At 44.5% G+C, this 7,226-nt stretch overlaps 1 protein-coding gene across 1 annotated transcript in view; it reads right to left on the reverse strand.

Moving 5' to 3' along the window:
• The window catches only part of TGFBR3 (transforming growth factor beta receptor 3), a 121,085-nt gene extending 114,603 nt beyond the window's left edge, over positions 1-6,482 (reverse strand). Inside the window, exon 1 of the mRNA XM_075156268.1 lies at positions 6,256-6,482. The gene's annotated coding sequence lies outside the window, so the exon portion shown is untranslated. The remainder of the gene's footprint in view (positions 1-6,255) is intronic.
• Positions 6,483-7,226: the final 744 nt, after the last annotated feature.

Genomic DNA, 7,226 nt, shown 5'->3' on the forward strand with positions numbered 1-7,226 from the left:
AAGATTTCAGCAAATCATTCTGTCAATGAATGCTTGATGCTGGTTTTTTTTCAAGACTAAACTGCAAAACCTTAGAACTGTATCTAGAAATATTCTGGCTGGAACCTTCCTACCAGGAAAAAAGCTAAATCAATCTCTGTTGGATTTAAAATCTTGAAATGACCTCTATACATTTAGAAAAGTGGTTTTGAAACCATGGCCTACAAACACCCAAAATTCTCTGGGTTAATTGTGAGAAACACACAAGGGGTAATAATGAAAAGCAAGACTATGGCATTAAGCATAAATTCACTACATAAGGATGCAATCCTCTCCGGAGGGGGGGGGGACAGAGGGAGGAGGGGAAAGGTGGTCAGCAAATTGAACAGGACTGAAAACCAGTGTTTCCCATTACAGAGGAATTGGATGAGGTGATACAAATCAACCCTCCCCACTGCCACTGGCCATAAGATACTACAAGATGTAAATTAACAGGTTAAAATACTAACTACTAGGAACTTTAAAGTTAACTGCATGCAATATCAAAACTACATTTTGGAAAAAAAAGAAGGAAAAAAAAAGCGTGTATTGAATTTTGCTCTCTAGAATAAGGCATACTCTAGAAAGCAGGTAGATTAACAGATTATTTCTTCAGGTTGCTAAGCAAGAACACAAGATAAACGCGTTTATCAAAAGTTAGCTGTTAGCCACTACATTTTCAGATGCACATCTGTAAGACAGGAAACTTCTCCCACACAAATAGGGAAGACCTTAAAGTGCTACACAGTTAAAAGAATGAGTCAAAAGGAGCTTCTCTTTGTGTAGGAGTAATCTACCCTCTCCCTCATTGTCTGCTAAATAACCAGTATAATTTAATTTGTTGGACAGAGAAACACGTTCAGGTCAAGGCACATTTTTTTTTCATAAAAATTATCATTTATAAGGAGTGTGATGAGGATTTGTTTCAATCAAGATGTGCATCACTGGCATGTTCCACTCAGAATGTGGATATACTCCCATATAATTTTTACGATATAGAATTTCCTGCCTTTCATTATTTTATATTAAATGCATACACAAAGACTGTAAAAAGCTTTGAACACAAGTTTAGGAAGATGGAAGGCCACAATAAATTCCTATATTCATATACATAATTTGTGCATCTTGTATGCCAGAAGGAAATCACTGCACCTCATCACTGGAGTGAATCAAACCACCGGATCTACAAGTATTCAGAAACACTGGTAATTTTGAACGCTGGAGGGAGGAACTAATCCATCACATAACACAAGCTGTACATATTGGAGGAGTGACTTGGTCCATTAATATATTAGCCTTAATATAAGAAAAGGCCCATCTTTTCAAATACCGCAATAGCTGTTTTGTAAATCAAACCAGAATTTTGCTTCACTCAAATCATTGTCAAAAACAAAGTATTGCACTGATGATAAAATACACCACAGTTCTCAATCACGTTGTGTTAAATGCAGCTATAGTCTAATAAATTACTTCTATAAATCTAAGACAAAAGAGGACGTATCGGTCTTCAATCCACCTCCAATTTCTTGACAAAGAAATACATGTATTCAGCAGATCAATACTATACAGTAAGCTCAATGGATGCTTTGCGATTTTTCTGTTGTCCCTGACTCACACAACAAACCTACACTGATTTCCGACAGAAAATGCCTGTGCTTACAAAGAAAATCAGAGTATAAGTGAATTGCCATTCTTTTTCAGAATCATTAACGTTACCTTATGTACCACAGCCCCTATTGCCTTCTGTGAAGAAAAACAACCTATACATGCTAGCTCTATAATTAACCTGGTTCAGACCCATGACCTCTAGATAAGCTATTCTCCTGCAATCTAAATAGGTCTCTTGCAAGGTCACAACCAAACTTATTTAAAAGAGGGGCTCTTTCCAGCTGACTCCCAACACCTTCCAACATGTTGCAACCGAAAAAAAAGAAAAGAAGAAAAAAATCTGAACTTGGCCAACTAGTGTATTAAAATTAGACAGACTATGAGAAAGAAGTGCTAAATATAATGGAATTAAATTTGCTAACAATAAACAGATATAGCTCATTTTAAAGTACTATTCACAGAATTAATATGAAATAATGATTTTCATATTTTCCTCAACAAACTCATTTATTTCATTATAAATACACCACAAACTAACATATTTTGCCAAACATAATTATTTGTAAGCAGTACAATGCAACAATATAACACAGTGCAATATATAAAATGTTCTCTGCTGAACTTGACAAATCTGACTATTTAGATACTCAAGGTCATAAAGGATGTTCTTTTAAAAACATCTATTTTGCCAGACCGGAAATAAAAAATATGGGGTATATACTAAGTAGCATCTTTAAAGTTCCTCTTTCAGTGATTTCCAGAGATGTGTAAATCTGTTTCATTTTGGCTACCATTGAGTTAATTGTTGCTGTAACAGCGCAAGAAATGCTGCTCTATTGGATGACTGCCAGCACATAAAAATGTGAATCCACAGTTATGGATAAAGCAATTCCAATTGCACTACTTCTTTGCTAGTATGTTTTTATGGCAAAACATGTTTCTATTAATGAAGTGGCTAGAAACTAGCATACCACTGTTCACCACCACAAATATTACTGCTATAGAAGTAATGCCTATTTATAATACACAAATATTTTGTGGAACTAGATCAAAAGTAATGTGATTGCAAAGATATTTGCAATCTGTATCCCACAGAGTATTTTCTGAGATCTACATAAATTGCCCAAGATTTGGTAATTCATGTCTTAAATGTTAACAGAATATTATTGAAGATACCAAACAAAACAATTGTAAGACAAATTAAGCAGAGCTTTAGCACTATTTTCAAATAACCTTAAAACAGAAATCTCACTTTGATTTTACAAACTACGTACTTCAGCATCTCAGAGAACCGTATAGGGGAGAAAGTTTTGTGATTCCACAAAAATGACAGAAGAGGGAGATCATCAGTGGAACTTAACATGCATCTTTTTGTACCTTCAGTATCCGGCAACATCAGATAATGCTCTTAGAGAAGAATGTGTGGCCACTGAATACATGTATACCTGGTCACTGAAACAATGGGAACAAAATTCATATTCATTTAATACCTCGGTATGCAGTCAGTGCCGTTCCAGAACCAGAGGAGCTTACATCTCTTCCTTTAAGCTGACCTGGGATTGTTAATTTCAGTTGAACTATATTTTGTCTCCACTTGCTCTAAGACCCAAGGCTAGGAGAATAGGCAATTGTTATCACTCACAAGTAGCAAATCAGCTACTCTGTAGCAAATGCTCCTAGGCATGTTTTTACCCCACCATCAGTGAAAGACAGCTCACCCCAAAGTATAAGCAGCAAGATCTCTCACATTTACTGCACGGTAAGAGCCCGTTCCCTGGCTCTCACCTGGGAATAGCTGACACGCTGCAAATTCCCACCTTCACTTAGCATTCAGCAATCTGTTTGTATACCCATACCTTAAGTATTTGCCATTTGGCTGCATCAGACTTCACAGATTAGAAAGCAATATGGATCAACGCAAGTAATTCAGATAACCTGCTTCAGCAACAGCCTTTACATTCAGTATTCCTGGCACAAAAGACGTAATCAATTGTTACACCAATACAAATCAAAAAGAAAAATCATTATTGATCCATGCTGGGAGCGTCAGTTGACCTTTACAAAAATAAGCTAGTAATGACTTCTTAAAACCTAAGAGAATATCTAAAAATATTCTCTCTTATGGAAACCCTAAATACTAGGAATAGTTTCTTGTGAGAATTCAACTTTTTTGCAATTCAACTTTAGCTCTCAGCATTTCTATATACAATCATAAATGTGATTGTTTTCACAGTAATAGTTTTACTGTGAAAATATTTTGTCTAGCTCATTATCTAAAACTATATGGGATTACTCAAAATATAATTTCTTGGGTTTAATTAATTCATCTTAAACATCTTCAAAGAGAAATTTCACTTAAATAAACTTCTAATGTTTTTTCAAGTTCAGTTCTGGCTAATATGACAAAAATTCCATTCAGAAGAGTGGGAGACGTGCCTGCTAGAGCAAACTAATAAACAAGCATTCAAAAATAATGTGTTTATTTGAATGTATGGTTGGGGTGCGGGGGGGGTCAAGTAAATTGACATTCATCTTCTAAGAAATACTATCAAAAGCATAGGCCCAAAGTTTTAACAAGTTGCAACTGCAGTAGAAAGAGAGACTTCATAGACAGAAAGTTTTGTGTTCCCCCTGCTGGTTTAGCAATTAACTTCAAAACACTGTTCCTAGAGGTAGGCATCAAGATGCGGGGTATTAAAAGATGTTTTGTATGTCAGAGAATGAAAATTGAAACTTACTTTTTAAAAGAAGTCACATCCATGGTAAATATCACTTACATACTCTGACTAGATGAGGCTCTGGACACACAAAACGTGCATCAGAATCAACGACCAAACAAGACCTCCCCAGAGAGAGAAAGCACAGTAGAAGAGAAAAATCTGAAGTGTCACTTTAAACTTAACAAGGTTGGACTATAGCAAACAATTGGGGGAAGCAGGTTTCAGAGTAAAGGACTCTTCACTGAAGGAAGCCAACAACCTGCCCCCCCTCCAACACCCGTCCCTCCCTTCCTCCCCCAGCTAGCCGGGAACGCTGAGCACCGGCTGCAGCAGTTGGTGTCGGCCCAGGTCTGCGTCCTAACAAGAGAAGCTCCTCCTCAGCTAGAATTCAAGCCCTGTAAGCCTTCACAGGTTAAACTGGAGCTCTTCAAATGAATAAGCATCTTCCATTAACATTTTGCTAACACTCTTGTTGGAAATACTTTGATAGGACACCTGTGCAGTGCTAATTAAAACCCAGCTACCAACTCATGTTGTCCCTGGCATTCATGGAAAAAACATGGTCTGTAAGGGAAATAAAGTATTCCTGGCAAGAAGTGATAAACAAACAGATTTTGTCTTTGGAAGAAGTTGTATTTACACGTGTAGTTTTAGAGTCTTCCGCCTGTGAGACCACGATAGCAACAGTGCTCCACTGTAAGCCAAACCTATTTGGTCCCACTAGCCGTCAAAAAGCAGGTGGCTCTCTCACTTCGGGTTTTCTCCCCAGAGGGGGTCTAATATCAGCCTGTTTGGCCTCATCCAAAAAAGAGTAAATAAACACTTAGTTTGGTATACAGACCCAACCAGGAAAATTTCTTTCTTAGAATAAAATCATGGCACTCGTTCATCCAAGTCTTTCCTTAACAGATTACAAACCCTACCAAGAGGTTTCTGTTAAAACTGAACTGTGCTGATGATCATGCATTTCAGAAGAAAATAACAAATTATGGCAATTAAATTATAACAGCTACAGCTTAATAGAACTGAGATAAGTAGATTTACATCTGGTTACGTCCACAGCAAGTGGAAAAGGCATAACCACACGTGCAGCTATACCTGAGATCTTTTCCTTTGAAAAAGACAAGAAGTATCATCTCCCGTACCATTTGACTTCAACGACGATAACTTTGGAATTACGAGTGCATCCGAAAGTGGGGAAAGTTGAAAAAGTTACTTAATTTACATCTAACTTTAATGGCATATTACTGTTATCGCTAGGAGAGACGTACTCAGAAGGCTGCAGTGAATCGACTCCAGTACATCCCCTGCAAAATAGGCAACGCTAAATCCCACAGGTCAACAACGCCTCAACGAAATTGTAATGAAGTGACATGACACTGGCCTTTGCATTATTCTCGCACACACTGAATTTACGCTCTGCTAGTGCATTACTAAGTTCCCAGCTGGCCTCGCTAAGGGTACGATGACCCCGATATGCACGGTGGCGTTAGCTTCTGTAGTGCCAGTGAGCACCTCGCCCAGCACGTTCCAGCCAGCCTGGCGCAAACGATTTCCGTTGGGACACCTGTAGCTTTTACTCACCCGAAGCCCACCTCGCGGCTCTCCGTTCTCACACGGAGCCTGCACGTTTGCGCGGTCGGGACCCGCGAGCCGCTTACAGCTCCTCACCGCACACGCGCCCACTGCCCGTCCCACCCCCCCGCAGGTCCCGCACCGCGCAGCTTGGCAGCCCCGCGGAGGCCGACGGTCCCCCTTCGCGACCCTCCCGCCGCCGCCCCCGCGCAGCCCCACGCAGGGTGACATGCGCGCCCGCCCCAACGGCCGGCGCATCCCTGCGGGGCGCCCGCGCCTCCGCCCGGCCCGGGCCGCCCGCCGACGGGGTGGGGGTCGCGGCCGCCGCACCCACCTGGCAGCAGGTCTGTCCACGCCGCGTCCCGCGGGGGCAGGCGCGCAGCAGCGCGGCTACGCCATGGACACCGCGGCGGCGGCGGCGCCGGCCGGCCGGGACAGGAGGGGACGGGAGGGCAGCCCTCGCCGAGGCCGCCCAGCGCCGGCCGCTACTGCCCGGCCCGCGGTGCGCGGGAGGAGGCGCGAGGAGCCGGAGGAGGCGCGCAGCCGCCCGTCCCCCAGCCCGCGAGTAACCCCATGGCGGGGCAGCGCCGCGCGCGGGGCGGGGCGGGGCGGGCGGGCGGTGCCGCGCCGCCATTGGGCGCGGGGCGGGCACAGCGCCGTGACGCCCTGCCGCGCCCGCCCCCCGCGCCCGTGCCCGCCGCAGCCGCGCGCGCGGCCCGCGTGCCCCCGGCCTGCACCTGAGCCGCCGCCCGCCCCGCGGGGGGCGCGGGACTGCCGGCCCGGTAGCAGCCACAGGCCGACGGCGCCCCGCGCCGTGCCGGCAGCCGGGGGGTCCGAACCGCCACAGCTGCGAATCGGGGCGAGGGGGCAGAACGGCGGTAGAGCCCGCGCACCGCAACTCCGGACAGCGGCACCCTTCCCGTGGCTTTCAGAGCAACAGCTTTACATTATCTGCGGCAAAACCCACGTCAAGCAGTTGGCGCACCGTGTCCATTAATTCGGTTTGGGCTTGCACGTAATACCGGATGCTAAGATGCGTTATGAACTACCGCCTCGGCACCCATGTCGGGCTGAGGTACAGCCCCCGGGCGGAGGTTGCAGACCTCCGAGCCCGGCTCAGCTCCCGCCACGGCCACTGCAGCTGCGCCGGGGGACCGCGGGCGCGGAGCCGGGCCGGGGCCGTCCCCTCGGTGCAGTCACCCCGCGCCTTCTTAGGAAGCACGCTAATTATCACCTACAAGCGTCAGTCAGAATGAGTTTCAGTCAACACCACACAGTTGACCCTGTATACACTGAGCAAAATCG

Source organism: Calonectris borealis, chromosome 8, assembly GCF_964195595.1.
Source record: "Calonectris borealis chromosome 8, bCalBor7.hap1.2, whole genome shotgun sequence".
Classification (NCBI taxonomy): Eukaryota; Metazoa; Chordata; class Aves; order Procellariiformes; family Procellariidae; genus Calonectris; species Calonectris borealis.